A 16,227-nucleotide genomic window follows, 5' to 3' on the forward strand; every position below is an offset into this window, starting at 1 on the left:
ACTTGTAGGAGGAAGGCTAAAAGAACAAACCACAGCCCCTGCCGGCGCAGCTGGTCCCAGGACCACAGCGAGCAAGACACTTGCTCTGTCACTGTGCCTGGGATTCAAAACTTGGCTTTGACCTGGGAACAAACACAAAAGCAGGAGTAGCCATCATCACATCAGACGAGTTGGACCTTGAGACCAACATCCCAAAGTGGACAAAAAAGGACATTATTACTACACAATTTATGAAAACAATGGAATGAGCATAAATCTCCCTGCCCCAAACAACATTGCCGGTAAATACAGAAAGTAAAAATTATTAGAAATAAACGGAGAATCTCATGAAAACACACCTTTAGTAGGAGGCTTCAGTATATCTCAAAGTCAGGAACTCGGATAGGGAAAAATAGGTACATCAAAGGATGAAAAATATAACCCACAAACTCAAATAAATAAGTAAGTATTTCTTCCAATACAGAATATACATTTTTATAAATACGTGAGCATTTACCAAAGTTTATCATGGTCATAAGGAAGCTCTTGAAAACTGCGGTAAATTGCATATTTCATAGGCTGTCTTCTGTGCTCATCGTTCAATGAAAGAAAAGAAGTAAATAATTTGAAAGGTTACCAAAACGTCCTAACTACTTGGATATGCAGTGTAAGAAACACACTGTTCGGTAACTCCTAGATCAAAGGAGGGCAAAAGTGAAATTACAAATTATCTACAAAACGAAGGAGACCTCCTCATTGAAAGCCTTTTAGGGGACACAAAAGGCTACACTGAAAGAAACTTAAAGATTTTATTTACTCACTTTTAGAGAGAGGGGAAGGGAGGGAGAGAAACAGCTGTGTGTTAAGAGCTACATAGATCAGCTGCCTCCTGAACACCCCCAAACCCCAACGGGGGACCCCGCCCACAACGCAGCCACGTGCCCTGATTAGGAATCGAACCGGTGATCTTTGGTTCACAGGCCAGCACTCAGTCCACGGAGTCACCTCAGCTGGGTCTGAAAGAAACGTTTATAGCCTTAAGTCACTGTGTCACTAAGGGCAAAGAACCTAAGTACTTGTGCCTGATTTAGTTTGAGCATGGCTCCAAGTCCATGGCCATATCCTATACCCCACGCTCCTTCCCCACCTCGGTCCCCTCCTTTACTCCCTCCGTCTTCAAGCGTGGCCTGGCTTCAGCGAACATGACTTGCTGGTCTTACCTCGTACAGCACTTCTTCTCAAGCTTTGATTGTGCGCACAGATCGCCTAGGACTCTGGTTAAAGTGCAGATTCTGTTTCAGTAGGTCGGGGTGGGGCCTGAGAGTCTGCATTTCTAACAAGCTCCCAGGACAGGCAGATGCTGCCAGTCCCCTCCACACACACATCCTTTACGTAGCAAGGACGTATTCCATCACCCAAAGCAATCAGCCTGGCAGAACGCTGGAACGGGCTGCCCAGGGTTTAGTGAAGGCACCAGCTCGGAGACAGCACCTTTGGGGATTGGGGTGCTGGCCTCCAGCCTGGGGCATATGCACTGCACCAACGGCCCATAAATGGTGTGGTGTCCCAGGAACAGAGGCGTGGGGGACATAGGATTGGCCTCTCTCACTACCTCCTGGCCATTCGGGGGTCTTCATGCCCGTGGATTACAGGCACAGAAAGAAATGACTATGCAGACGGGGATAATCCACCCTGGAGCTAAGGTAGCTGCATACACAATGGGGATCAGCACGTATGTGGCACCCAGGGAATCACTGGGGCCTCTCTGAGGGCTTCTGGGCAAGTGGGTCATTGCAGCAACCACCATGAGACAAGAGCAAGGCAAGTCAGGGCACAGGCCTGTTGAGGAAGAAGGTCTGCACAACCCCACCAGGCAAGCTGCACATGTCCGCTGAAGTGATGGCCGTGGAGGAGGAGAAGCTAGAATGGGGCCAGGGGAGGAAGATGGCACCTGTAAATTACTCCCCTGGAAGGAGCTGTAGCTGCAGAAACTATGTGGATTGGTTAAGCCTCTAAATTTTTTCAGGAACTGCAACAGGCTACGATCTTGAGAGAGTGACTTGCACCTGTCCTTTAGGAGAGGAAATGGGGGCATCTTGTTCTTCTTACACGTGCTCTGGGTATGCCGAGGGGGAAGTGGGCCTGAAGGGTACAAGAAATGGCATGCGCTGGATGTGGTTTAGGCACCCCCACAAAGCTCCGTGACAACCCCCCTCCCAAGCCCCTACTCACTAACCTCCCACCTAAATCACTTGCTTTGATTCCCTGATGGAAAGGCTCCAGAAGGGACAGCAAGCTATTTCCTGGTCATGAGGCCGGGCCACTCTGTCACCGACTACCCTGCAGATTGAGGAGCCCGTGGTAGCCCTGACTTCTGTAAACAAACCACTACATGCACAAGATAGAAGGAGCCAGGAAGCTCTGGCTTCCTCAGCCCCAGTCTACAGAGGCCAGATGATACAGCCTGGATGTGCCCAGGTTCAAGCCCCGCGGGGCCAACTTAGGCCATGGGGGACAGGAAGGAGCCAGTGAATTCCGCTCACCTTCTCCTCCCGAGGGATGTTCCCAGAGTGCTTCATACAGTCTCTCTGAAGGTGTGCTGTGAGCCTGAGCAATCAGCTGCACGGCCTACAAACCCCTGGTCTTCTCAGTTATGCACTCTTACCGCTGCCCCTCCTTCCCTGCCCCACATCCCCCTCAACCTGGTGTCTCTGAGGCTGCACTTTCTCTGAAGTGTTAGCATGTCAGCCTTTGCCATGGGCTGTGTTTTCTGGGGAACCCAGGCTGAGACAACATTCTTCTTGAGAAATAGAAAAAGAACAAGAAAATAAGCTGGGGGGAAAAAAGTAGGAAGCAAGAGATATTGATTAGCTCATGATATTGCTGTGAGGGCTGAAAAGCCAGACTCAAGGTTAATCAATACCCCAAGCCCCACTCAGGGCTGCCTGATGAAGGAACTGCCACTGCCATCACCATCCCCCAATGCCAGGGCCTTGACCTTGAAACCACTGCTGGGACTGCCACTGCCAAAGCTCATTGTCTGTGCCACCTGGGCCTATGGAAATGTACACTCCATGCAGAACTCGATTCCCTATGTAGCTCCCTTCCCATTCATTCCACAAAGGTCAAATACACCCTCTCAGTGGTGAGGGAGGCTGGGAATTTGAGTTCTGATTAATTTCTCCAAATATAAAAGAGCTATTCAAAAGATGATGGGAAGTGAAGAATAAGACAGATGTCTACTGTAAGTAATAAAATAGATACACCCCTCATGAGGCAGATAAAAGATAAGTGGAAGAGAACAGAGTGTTTAAGAAATAGTTCTGGCCCAGTTGATTATCTGGAATAGTGCCGTTCAATAGAAATATAACGCAAGCTGCGTGTATAATTAAAATGTTTCTAGTAGCTTCATTAAAAAGAGTAGGAAAGAAATATGTGAAGCTATTTTCAATGTTTTATTTAATCCAATATATCCAAAATATGATAATTTCAACATGTAACCAGTACAAAAGTTATTAATGAAACATTTTACCTTTATTTGTACTGTCTTGGAAATCCAGAGTGTGTTTTAAACTTACAGCCCATTTCGATTCAGATGAATCACATTTCAAGTGCCACCTATGGCTAGAGGCTACCATATTGCCTAGTGTAGAGAGAGAAGAAATAAAATCAGAACCCTATTTCAAGATGTGTAGACAAAAATAAATTCCAGCTGAATCAAAGACTTAAATCTAAAGAATAAAAAGAAACCCCTTTAGATCTTAGAAGAAAACATACAACACTGTACCTACCTAGCACTCGATGAGATCTTTCAACGCTGATGGCAAGTAAAGGGGTGATACCTACATATACAAAGAGCTTTTGCAAATTAGTATCAGGATCAAAATTGTCAGAAGCTATCGCTAGACTAAGCAAAGAAGAACAGGCCCAAGTGCACAATAAACCTGAAAAGATGTTCCGCTTCCCTAGGAGTCAGGGAAATGCAAATTAAGTAACAATAAAGTATAATTTCACTCATATCAGAGTAGCGAATCAGGAGCATGGAACACCTGCTACAGGCTGGGGAGGGACGTCTTCACCCCATCACAGGAGTTGCAACCTTGTTGCGGAGCAATCTGGCAACATATCAAAATAGGGCAACTCCACATATCCTTTGGCCTAGCAAACCCACGCCTGAGAATCTAGCCCACAGAAAGCAAAGCACCGGAATATAAACAGATGTGGATGTTCATGTCAACAGTGGTCATGGTGGCCATAAGCCCCTAAAAACCAAGTGCTTTACCCACAGGCAGAGCAGTTGACTAAACTGTGTTACATTTATACCGGGACATGTTGTGGAGCCATCAACAAAGATTGTCTTACCGCTCTGCGTACTGCCCGGAGGGGCTCCCATCTTCCATCGGCAAGATGCAGAAAAGCGCATAAACTATGATTCCGCTTTTGTAAGCGATAGGGAGAGAAGCCTACTTAGGGACATATGCACTTACACCTTATTTTATCAGCATAAAGGAACTATGTAGGATATAGTCACTCTGCAAGAAGGTTGTAGAAGGGGGAGAAGCAGACGGTTCAGACAGAAAAATGGGAAGGCGGGGAAAGAAAAATATGAGAGAATCAAACTTGGTAGTTTTCCAATTGTTTGGATGCTTTAAACAAATTGATGCAACAAGCCTCTTTCGTTTGTCTAAGATATTAATGATGCCTACTCTATACACTGGCTCTACTTGCTCTCTTCTCTCAGGTTCATTATCTGTTAAACAGGAATAGTACTACCTACCACTCAGTCACTGGTGATGACTAGAGCTAACGTCACATCATGCCTGGCATGTAGCTCACTGAAATACCTATCTGATGAATAGACCAGAGCAAAATAATAGATATAGAATACCTGGCACATCCATAGACAGCACTCAGTAAGCGGAAGCATATTGCCATTATTAGCATTCGCCTCATTATTAGTGTTCGCCGAGACGATGACATTCGAGGATTTTACTTTCTCGGTGTCGGAATGAGCGCACCACCAGCCCTCCCACCCCCAGATCCATGACACGGACTGCTTTATGACTCTGCAGAGGCATGAATTTGAACTACCAGTTCCAAAGCCGGTGAGTGGGAGTGGGTACGGGGCCCAGCATCTGTCTCCCAAAGTGGCTTTATGCTTCTGTGTAATATAGGAAGCCGGTTAACCCTCTCCACCACCGTGGAAGGCAGATGCCATTATCCCTGTTTTACAGGATGATAAACCTGGAGAAATGACAAGCTCTAGTCACAAGGCTGTGATTTAAACTCGAGCTAGGCAGTCAGACAGGTGGCGTTTTCTGACTCAAGGAGAGGATTCTCTGAGCCTCAGTTTCTCCTTCTGGACTTACAGTTGCCTGTTTCGTCAATTCTTCTGAAATGCTACTTATCACCCTTCCTTCTGTGCCAATACAAAGGCACTGTGGCCACTTCCAAGGGTTAGAACCATTCTGGGGGGACTCACACAACACTCTACTACTCCTCTGTCCCTTCTTTCAATGAAGGCACCGGGCTTCGCTGGGAAGTCAGTTCACTGTGTGTGCCTCTGCCCCCACCATCGGATAGGGAGTGACGAGAGAGAACACGAGGCGACCATGAGATGGCTTCCCAACATTTTACAAAGAAGGCTGCCTTCTGATCATTAAGTGACAAAACAAACCAAAAGAAATGGGATGGAAGCAGAGATCTAGCACATCCCCCACGTGGTTAGTAAGTCATGGCCTCTCAGCTCCAAAGCCGCCTTCCCACTCCCTGCGTTGTGATGTGGGAGATGAGGCTCTGAGAACCGTGCCGTGGCTTTGCCAGCAGCTGCCTCCCAGTCTCTGGGAGTGGGGATACTCGTGGGAAGCTGCGAGCCTGGAGGAGGAAAAGGACTTGCTCCCTCCTGTTTCCATGGGCATCCTAGGAGCATTGCCACAGCGTCACTACCTCACCTTGGCAGTGGCGGTTCCTTCCTGTATCGCCAGGTGAACCAGTTCAATTTTTCCCACGGTTGCAGATCGCCTCCCTACATCCCTGCCCATGCCAGCGTGGGCTGAGCAGCAGCCCCTCCTCAGCTGAGTGCCTCACAGGTCCTCCTCCCAGCTCCGAACTCCAGCACAAACTAGCCTGTGACCCCTCCTCAGAGGGCTGAGTTTCGGGAACCTCAGGGACTGCCTCCAAGTTCTCCGTCACCGCACTGTCTTCCTGTTTTCCTTCAGCCTTACAGATGGTGGGGAGGTGCTTCCTGCCGTCACTGACTCTGGGAGACCTTAGAGTCCTACTCAACAACTTGGTCCTAGGTGACAATGCTTTGTATTGATTTCTGTCTTTCAGAGACCTGGTGTGGTTTCTATCTGCTGACCAGACCCTGGCCAACAAACCCCATGGAGGGGTAGACCATCCCCCAGGACGAGAGGAGGCTGCTCACCTCAATACAGGTATACAAATCTCCAGAGGAGGAGGGTGTCCTTCAAATGGGGCTGGCCAGCCCCAGAAGGCTGGACCAGCGGGAGCCAGCAGCCCAAACCCCAGCAGGACATTCTCAGCAATGACAAGGGGACAAACCATCATCATCTCTAGCCTCCAGTCACAGCAACCAAGAGATTTTTTTGCAAAATTCAAATCAAATTATGCCACTGCCCTGCTTGCAACCCTCTAGTGGATTCCCACTGCACGTAGAACAAAACCGAAAGTCTTCACAGCAGAGCCGACAAGGCCTGCATTAGCTGACTTCCCCCTACCCTCCTCTTCCCTCTGCTTCTGTGGTCCAAGCACCCAGGTCAAGTCAGGATCTCTCCTCCCTCCAGGTCTTCTTCCTGCATCGCTGTTCCACGTGCCTGGAACACCCTACCCTTCACCTTTCACCCTTCACCCTTCACCCGGAAAACTCCTATTCATCTGTCAGGTCTCCACCTAATCATCACCTCCTCGGAGAGGACCTCCATGATCATACGATCCTCCTGCATTATTTGCTGGCATGTAGAGAAGTGAACCAAATCATTTTCCCAGAACCTTTAATGCACAGTCACATACTTTCTTTTGGTTTTCATTTGCTGTCTGTCTCCCCTGTGGGGCTGCACACTCCGAGGACAGGGACTGTGTCTGTTTTGCTCCTCGCTGTATAACCGGTGGCTGGCATACACACAGCACTCAGCATGGTTTGTGGAAAGAACAGATAAACTCTTTGGTGTTTGGGGCAGGGGTCCTTCCTACAAAAAACAGGAGCCTCTCCAAATGGTCTCCTCCCCCAGCCAGGCCTCTAAGGCCAGGCCCTCTGGCAAGAGTGTGCCTTCATTTCTTCCATGATGTCTGCCTCAGCTTCTCGACAAAAGGGTAGCTACTCTGAACAAACCAGGCCAGTTCAATAAAGCTCACGTAGGGGTCCCCAGGAGCAAAGGAACCCCAAGCTCCCACCCGGCTCTGATCTCTTGGGCTGGGCTTACAATTAGAGGGATGAAGGCAAGGGATGGTGAGACAGAGGGTCCCTGAGTCAACAAGGGTACCTCTCCCAGCCCCCTGAACCTCCCCATCCCCCTCACCCTCCACCCCCCACCAAAAGCACACGAAGAGCTTTAGACGTGAGAAGACATCCCCCCCACCTGCAGACGGTGCTGGTCTCACACTGCAGGCTTAAGCAAACGCCCGCTGGGGCTGACAGCTGACTGCTCGCCATGGTCTTCCAGTCCCCCAGCTCTCTCCCCGCCTCTACTCAAGCAAATACACAATAAGCCCCAGTTCCTGGAAGAACAATCTTCTTTGCAAATTGTTATCATGAGTTATGTGAACCCCCAACCTGCAAGCACCCGTGCTAGACTGGCTGTCTGCCTCCTGCCCTTTGCTTCCCGCTTGAAGAACCGAGTCACCACGAATTGTCGTAATGAGACTTTATGTGCCTGCGTTAGTCATTTTTCTTCTCTTTCTACAGGAGGCAGGGGGTTGTCTTAAGGAGACAGCACAATGTTGCAGAAAAGACCCAGGTTTTGAAATTAGACAGAACTGGATTTGAATATTGGCTTTGCCACTCCACAGACAGGCCTGGGAAAATGTCTCAACCTCTCTCTGGTAATAAGAGTATGATGTACTATATGGGAATGTGAGGATCACATGAGATAAATAATTTTTTTTTAAGATTTTCAATTATTTTGGAGAGAGGGGAAAGGAAGGAGAAAGAGAGAGAGAAATATTGATGTGTGAGAAAAACATGAATTGGTTGCCTCTCACACATACCCCAGCACGGGACTGGGCCTTGCAACCCAGGCATGTGCCCTGACTGGGAATCGAACTGGTGACGTTTTGCTTTGCGGGACGAAGTTCAACCAACTGAGTGATTCTGATTAGAGCTGTAATAAGTGTTTTAAAATGAAAACAACTTGAAGAATGAAATGCCCAGATATACGGTTTTCAGTGAGTAGCATAAAGAGAAAAACACACACTTTGAAGTCAGACTAACGGGTACCAGCCAGGCTCTGCAGCCTTAGCTCGTGTTTCTGCATCTCCAAAACTCAGTCTCCCTCATCTGTAAAACAGGCACTCTAATGCTCTATAGGAAGTTGTCAGTTTTCAATGAGGCCATGTATATAACAGCCACCAAGAGAACTCAATAACTACCGGCTCTTTATCTCTAGTACATAAACATAGGCTTTGACATTTATGTGCCGCCATATCAAAAATCCTTCTGCTGTGGTGACAGGGATGGTACTTCAACCGTAATTGTGTGTGAGAAGGGCCACTTATAAGTGTTTAGGAAGATTCAAACATAACATGAATCAAGTTCATACAGACCCTCTGTTTAGCCGCGTCCTTTGTGTTTGTTTATTCAATGCTGCAATAAATAAGATACTGATCACAGATTATGTACTGGACATGCTCCAGGGGCTGGTATACAGCTAGGAACAAGACAATCAACACCCCTGCTACTGTGGAGTTTACAGCAAATGTGGAAGTCAGAAAACAAAAGATTAATAGGACGTCATCTGGCTGGTGTGGGTTAGGAGACTGAGCACCAGACTGTGAAGCAAAAGGTCACCAGTTCGATTCCCCCTCAGGGCACATGCCTGGGTTGCGGGCCAGGTCCCCAGTAGGGGGCACACGAGGGGCAACCACACATTGATGTTTCCCTCCCTCTCATTCTCTCTCCCTTCCCCTCCCTCAAAAAATAAAGAAACAAAAAGCATTAATATGACATCAAGTGCTGTGAAGAGGAGTAGAGCTGGTCAAGCGAACAGAATGAGGGTGGAGGGACTAGATTAGAGGAAATAAGGTTGTCAGGAAAGACCTCTTGGAGGAGGTATTAGAGCACGACCTGACTAAAGTGAAGAAGTAAGCCCTGTGATGATCAAGGGGAAGAGCATTTCAGGAGAGGGAACAGCAAATGCAAAGGCACAGAGGTAGGAAGAAACTGTGTTTGAGGGATTAGAAATTAAACCTGTAAGGGCGGGGGGAGAGGAGAAATAGGTTAAATAGTCAAGTGCCAAGGGATCGAAGGTCTTGCAGACCATGGTGAAGCTTCCACATCTCTGAGCCCCCAGCATTCTACAGATGGGCCACACGAGAGCCCAGGCGGGTGCTGGTGGGAGGGACAGCAGCATGCATACTCTAGGGGACAGGGATAACTGCAGAAGCAAAATGTCTGAATAGGTGAGAGGAGAGGGAGTCTAGAGTAGACCCTCACAGAGGATCAGAGAAGGTGCACTATGGAAATGGGGGAGAAAGCCAAGCACTCAGGTATGATGCAGGTATGTCAGTGGATTTGGCAATGAGAAGAGGAGCTGATTTTCTCCTTATTGCTTTGTTGCTGTTGTTTTGTTTTTGTCAGAGAGATAAGAAGGTCATCAACTATGAGCGAGGAGTTGAAGGCGGAAGGGAGGAGAAGCTATGAGTGAGTGAGTAAGAGTAAATTGAGAAATAGGTCCTGTAGGACCGTCTTGGAGTGCGAAGGACCCACTTTAGCCAGAGAGGCTCTGTATTTTTCTCTGGCTCAAGTCCATCGCTGGGCACATGTGTGGAACAGGCAGCGAGTTGGGGTTAAGCACGGTTGAGATTTTCCAGGGGAGTAGATGGAGAGAGAAGGAGGCTTGGGGGAGGGGGGAGCAGTGGGCAAACCCAGGGAGTGAGTATAGTGAAGACCAGTGTTCCAGGTTGGGGGAGGAAGGAAGTGAGGCCACAAAGAGGGTGACAAACTATACAAATGTGGGAGGTCAGCGGGTTAGAGGACTTGGAGGGGTATTTCAATACGCTCCAGTTTCAGACGTGATTTTAGAGGAACTCAAAATAGCGTAGACAATTCACTCACACAGTAAGTACTTATTGAAGGCCTACCGTAGTTTTTAAGACTCCCTACAATTTATTGAGCACTTCGTTATGTGCCGGGCATCAAGCTAAGTGCACATTGACTGTTTCTCATTTAAATCTTACAACAACGTGCTAAGGTTGGACTGTTAATATTAACGGGCACTGTTAATGTTATCCCCATTGTACAGATGAGGAGACTGAGGTTCAGGGAGACCTGGTAACTTCCACAAGAATGCACACCCGGCTGGTAAGCACCAGAGCTCTGTGTGACTGTAAGGCCCAGGGATCTTAGCTGTTACGCTCTATGATGTGCTGTGCTGGGTTTCTGTAATCATGACGTTCGGATTCCGGTAATTCTCTACTTGATCTCAGCCTGAAAACCAGTCACCTGGCCTCAGGTGTCCAGGGGTAGAAGCTGGGAGCGGAGGTGGAAGAATCTGGAATTCTTCCCTTGTGTGCGGCCTTGATGGGGCTGTCAATCAAGCTGTCCATCCTCCTTAGCGAAGGGGAGGACTTGTCACCTGAGCTCAGCCAACTGGACTCTTCCTCCAGGGACTTCGACATTGATCCAAAAAAGGTCAATAAAGGGGAGAAAAAGATGGAACTGATCCATTTTGGCCATCTAAACACCCAAAGCGTTTCCAGGCTCTGTTCCTTTCAGAGCCTAGTTCTCCAGCTTCCTGCTACCTCTGTGAACTCACCACTAGCCAGCCAATAAACTCCTCTCTTGCTAAAGTTAGCCAGAATCGGTTCCTGACTTGCAATGAAAGAATCTGCACTGGCACATCAGAAACAAACCATCGAAAAGACGAAGTATTGTAAAGCTAAAGTGAATGATTCATTCCTTGGATGAGTATGCACTGAGCAGGGCCAGGACTAGGTGAGACAAGTGAGGCCCCCGGGCACAAAGTTTAGGGCTTCACTGTCAGGGTTGAGAAAGTACAGCGTTGGCTCTAAAAAGCAGACCCCGCCCCTCCACCCCGCCCCACCCCTCTTCTCTTTCACAGAAGAGAGTGAAGTGCTCCCTGCATCACTCTGTGGTGGCTGGCACCTTCCATGGGGCAGTGCTGCCATCCCCCAGCACATCCTCGTCATCATAAGGTCAAAGTGGGCCCAGTCAGGTGAAGGAGCAGGGAGGAGGCAGGCCCACCGACTAGAGGCCTTGTCTGAAGGTTCACACACATGCCCACAGGCAAGGACTTAGTCAGTAACCCGCAGGGTCAGCTGGGCAGCCGTGTGACTGTGGAAGGCAGGGAGAGGGGGTTTTGGTGGACAGCTAGCCATTTGCACTGCAGTCACTGCCCACAGGGAACCTGTTTTCAGGCAGATTCTATTCTCGGTAATATTAAAGGCTGCTGCGTATAAGCACCACGGTGGCTCAGGGAGGGAGGGGTGTGGGGGAATGTGGCTGAGGAGTGACACCAGGGGCTGGGAAAAGATACAGTCAACACAGCCTGTCCTGCCAGGGGACAGCGGGGAGATCTGCTAGCCAGTGGTGTCCAACCTCTTGGCATCTCTGGGCCACATTGGAAGAAGAGTTGTCCTGGGTCACACATTAAATACACAAATACTAACGACAACTAATGAGCAAAAAAAAAAAAAAAGGTTTTAAGTAAATTCATGATTTTGTGTTGGGCTGCATTCATAGCCATCCTGGGCCACGGGTTGGACACTAGACCAAGGTGATCTCGTATAACCTCACGACACAATGTGCGAGACAGAGGATGGAATGTGGGGTGAGGATGGCTGAACGGGACTTCTGGTTCCTGTGTTAACCTCAGGTCAATCCTTAACCTTGACATGCCTTAGATTGCTCCTTTGTAAAATGATAAGGACAATAACAGCATCATCAATAATAATGATACATTAAAAAACAATCTTAGTATGAATGATAACAATGGGGATATGAGGATCCCACGAAGCAATGGTGTATAAAAGGCTTCGGCATCCAGCAAAGTGTAGACCACGGTTGGGCAAACCACTGCCACAGGACACTACCTATTTTGTAAATAAAGTGGCAATAGAACACAGGCACAGTCACGGTCACGTATTGTCTGTGGCTGCTCTTGCACTACAACAGCCAAGCTGAGTGGTTGTGACAGAGACTGACCATAAGGCCAAAAGTATTTCCTCTCTGGACCTTCCTGGAAACTTTGCTGATGACCTCTGCAAAGACTGTAGTGATGTCAGCTATTACTAAGCCTTCCCTGAGCATCATTTTATTCATCTTCATCACCTTCAATTCCAAGGTGTTTTGAGGACCGAAAGAGACAACATATGTAAAACTGCTTTGCATATAAACAGCAGTGGTTATTTAGTCTTTTTGCTGAGTATCAGTTTCATTACTTAGTCTCTACTGAGCATCTGTAAAACGGACAACGAAATGCCTACCTCCAGGAGTTGTTGCAGGGATCTGTGAGGCAGAATGGTTAAAGATGAACTTTGGCACAAGCTGGTGCCTAGCTCATACAGCCTATTACTAGCCGTATGATCTTTGGTCAGCTTGGAGCGCCAGTTTCCTTATCCGTAACAAGGGGGATCGGTATTTTACCTACCTCAGAGGATAAAGGGAGATGATAGCACAAGTGAGGCCTTGGCGCCCTGCCGGCCTTGTTCCCATCGCAGTTGCAGTGACGAATGCCACCGCCCACGGGTCTCTATCAACAGTACAGCTGAGCTGTACCCCTCTGCCTCTGCTCAGCGCCCACGGTCAGCCCTGGGTGCCGGTATAATTAGCTCCATCGCGGCGGTGAGCATGCTCACAGCCTCTGACACGACTGTCACCTCCCACTCAGTTGTCCCCACTGCTGGGCACAGGTCGGAGTGCCGCCAGAGGACAAGCTTAGCCCTCAAAACCTCTGATTTGTCACAAGGAATCAAAGCCCTTTCTTTCACTTCCGGGCTGTGCTAAATGAAAACTTTGAATTTAAAAAAAATGCCGCCTCTTGCTTTTGCTGAGAAATCCGTTCCTCCAGATCCCATAATCCGCGGGGGAGAAGGCAGGCTGTTTCTTTAAGAGGCCTCCGCGAGCGGGGCGGGGACCACCGGCGTTTCCCGCGACAGCTGGGCCCGCCCTCTCTTGAGTGACAGGCAAATAACCTAATTAAAGAAGAAGAGTTCAGCGTTACGGCGAAACGGAGCAATAGAAGCCCGTGTTGGCGTGCGCGGGGCGGGATCCCTGGAAGGCCGGGCGGGCGGAGGCTGGAGAAGCTGCCGCTGCGAGACCCCGGCGCGGGAGCTGGGCCTTAGTCCGCGCCCTGGTGAGTGAGGGGCGTGCTGGGGGGCCGGGTTGTGGTGGGTCTCGGAGAAAGGCCTGGTGCGAGGGACGCAGCGAGGACAGGCGAAGCCGGGCTGGGAAGGGGGCCGGGGTCTGCTGCCTGCTTCTGCCGTGGGAGCTGAGAGGCTGGAGAGGGCGGGCCCGGGCTGCACCCCACGGGTTCGGCAGGCCCCCGAGGGGTCGCGGCCCAGCTGGGTCCACCTTGCCCGACCGGGCAGGGAGGACCTCACTGCGAAGGGGTGTCGGATGGGAAAGAGGGCGGGCCTGGCCTCGAGGAGCAGGGCCTGGGTCGGAGAGAGGAGGATCGGGGGATGGAGCCCGGGGACGCGACGGGAAGATGCGGAGCGTGGAGACGGGAGGACAAGATGGGAGAGGGCTCAGAAGGAGCCCGGAGAGTTCGGGTCTGGGTGGCACATCTTCGAAGCCTTGGAGTCTTTCTTGACATCGCCACCCCCCCCTCTCTCTCTCCATGCCCCCTCCCCCTGCCCCGTCGATACCACCGGCTCTGTAGCCCGCAATCCATGCACTTTACATCTCTGTCGCTTCCCTCATTTCTGGCCTCTCTCGCCTGGTATCTGGACTGTTCCACTGCCCCAACTGATCCACCCACATGCACTCGGCCGCTCTCCTGTGGGCCTCGCACCGTGGCCAGAGGGATCTTTTCCAAATGCAGATCAGATTCGCTACTTAAAACTGGCCAGCCTCAGATCCTCACCCAAGCCCTGGAGATCTGGCCCCTCTGACCTCCCCGCCTCCTCTCAGTCTATGAATCCCTCTTACTCAGTACTCTCCTCACACCACAGGCGCGCTCTGGCGCTCCTCCGGGCCTTTACACTTAGAATTCCTTCTCCCTGGACTCCTCTTGCCGTCTGACTTGGATCAGTAAACTCTTCATCCTTCAAATCTTCATTCAAGTATCACTTCCTCCGGAGGCATCCGTGGTCTCTTGACACCCCCCACCCAGTGAATTCCCCACTTTCATCACTCTGGGTACTTCTCCTTCTCCAACACTTGCACGGCTGCAGTTTTACGCTAATGTAGCGTGGTGCTAATGCCTGTCTATCCTACCAGACGGGGAGGCCACCAGGAAAAAGAGAGTGTCTGCTTTTGCTCCTTGTATCTCCAGCATCTTGCACAGGGCCAGGCACTGTAAATATTTATTTGAAAGTGAATGAAGGGCTTGGTTTCGAGCAGGAGGAAGGGTTTGGTCCCCGAGGTGCTACCAGCGGGGGAAGGAAACCAGCACTGGAATACTTTCCATGTGCCAGGCCCTGTGTCCCGGCAGTGCTGTCCAGTAGGAATACAGTGCAACATATGTACTTTTAAAACTTTTAGCCCTGGCTGGTGTGGCTCAGTGGATTGAGCACCAGCCTGCGAACCAAAAGGTCACAGGTTCAATTCCCAGTCAAGGCACATGCCTGGGTTGCAGGCCAGGTCCCCAGGGGGGGGTTGTGAGAGGCAACCACACAGTGATTGAAACGATGTTTCTCTCCCTCTCTTTCTCCTTCCCTTCCCCTCTCTCTAGAAATAAATAAAAATCTTACAAAAAAATAACTTTTAGTAGCCTCATTAAAAAGAAATAGGCAAAATTAATCTTTGTAATATATATTTACTTAATATATCCCAAAACTTTATTTTGACATGTAGTCAGTATAAAAACGATATTAATGAGATATTTGTGTGTGTGTGCTCAGTCTTTGAGATCTGGTGTGTGTCTTACATGTACAGCCCATCTTGGTCCGTGGTGACCACTCTTCAAATGCTCGGTAGCCACGTGTGCTAGGGGCTTTATGTACCTGTGGCATTTAATCCCCTTCAGATCCTTTTGAGGTAATTATTATAATCTACTCTTTCATAATAAAAATAATGAAGCTCCTGAAAGTTCTGTTGCCATCCAGCAGTCATCCTAGAGTTTGTGAGTGGAGGAGGCAAGATTAGGACCAGGACTCCCCATCTGCTAATGTGGAGTCTTTCTATACCCTGTCCTGCCTCTGGGAGGTGCCAAGGAAGTTTGGGGGTGCAGGAAGTGGGGACTAAGCCTATTGAAAACAGTGGTTCCTGTGGGCATACTGCATATTCTGTCTCGTTCCAGGCGGAGGTAATGTGTCTGGAGACCTCGGTCCTACCTGCCTAGGTGGCTCAGGAACAAGTCCTCCTTCCACCCCGTCACCATACCTCAGCGCAGCCTGCACCAGGTCAGCCTGGTCCGAGGACCTGGGTAGGAAAAATGCACACACCCTGCAGCACCTCAGAGGTGCTGGGAGTACGAGGCTGGTGTTAACAGGCTGGCTTTTCCGTTCAGTAACTTCCCACTGAGCGGGGCCCTCACTGTGGTGAGGCCAGCGCTGTTCGAGGCCACTTAGGATGACTGGGGCATGTAAGTCACAGCCTTCATCTTCTGGATGCTTGTTGTTGTGTACTCGGAAAGACCAGACCAGAACACGGAATGCTTAGATGACGTGCGAGACTCCGTGGGGCGTGATGAAGAACCAGAATCGGTGGTGTGCGGAGACAGCAAAGTGGCTGTCGCAGCTGTGTAATGTGCATGAAAGTGTTTGACTTTAATTCCTTCAGGCAGAGTGGCTACTTTGCAGTTTGCCACAGTCCCTACATAGATGCTGCTTGACTTAATTGCTTGCCTTCCTGGCTGGTTAAGGCGTTTGAATTTGTGTCCCCATTAG

General features: G+C 49.6%; 1 protein-coding gene and 1 long non-coding RNA gene across 5 annotated transcripts in view; one reads left to right on the forward strand and one right to left on the reverse strand.

The window, feature by feature from the left end:
- Window positions 1–826: 826 nt before the first annotated feature.
- LOC123479629 (uncharacterized) lies at window positions 827–13,252 on the reverse strand. Its single transcript, XR_006655294.2, has 3 exons — window positions 12,825–13,252; window positions 3,512–3,622; window positions 827–995 (listed from the first exon to the last, which is right to left on the reverse strand). It is a non-coding gene; the product is annotated as an uncharacterized lncRNA (long non-coding RNA).
- A 159-nt stretch (window positions 13,253–13,411) lies between these two features.
- Window positions 13,412–16,227, forward strand: part of ELMO2 (engulfment and cell motility 2) — a 35,694-nt gene continuing 32,878 nt past the window's right edge. For 2 of the 4 annotated variants that reach the window (XM_024559581.4, XM_024559583.3), the window contains exons 1-2: window positions 13,427–13,529; window positions 15,639–15,741. The gene's annotated coding sequence lies outside the window, so the exon portion shown is untranslated. Of the gene's footprint in view, window positions 13,530–15,638; window positions 15,765–16,227 lie in introns of all 4 variants that reach the window. The other 2 variants (XM_045194702.3, XM_024559582.4) reach the window with 2 other exon arrangements.

Source organism: Desmodus rotundus, chromosome 6 (genome assembly GCF_022682495.2).
Source record: "Desmodus rotundus isolate HL8 chromosome 6, HLdesRot8A.1, whole genome shotgun sequence".
Taxonomy (NCBI): Eukaryota; Metazoa; Chordata; class Mammalia; order Chiroptera; family Phyllostomidae; genus Desmodus; species Desmodus rotundus.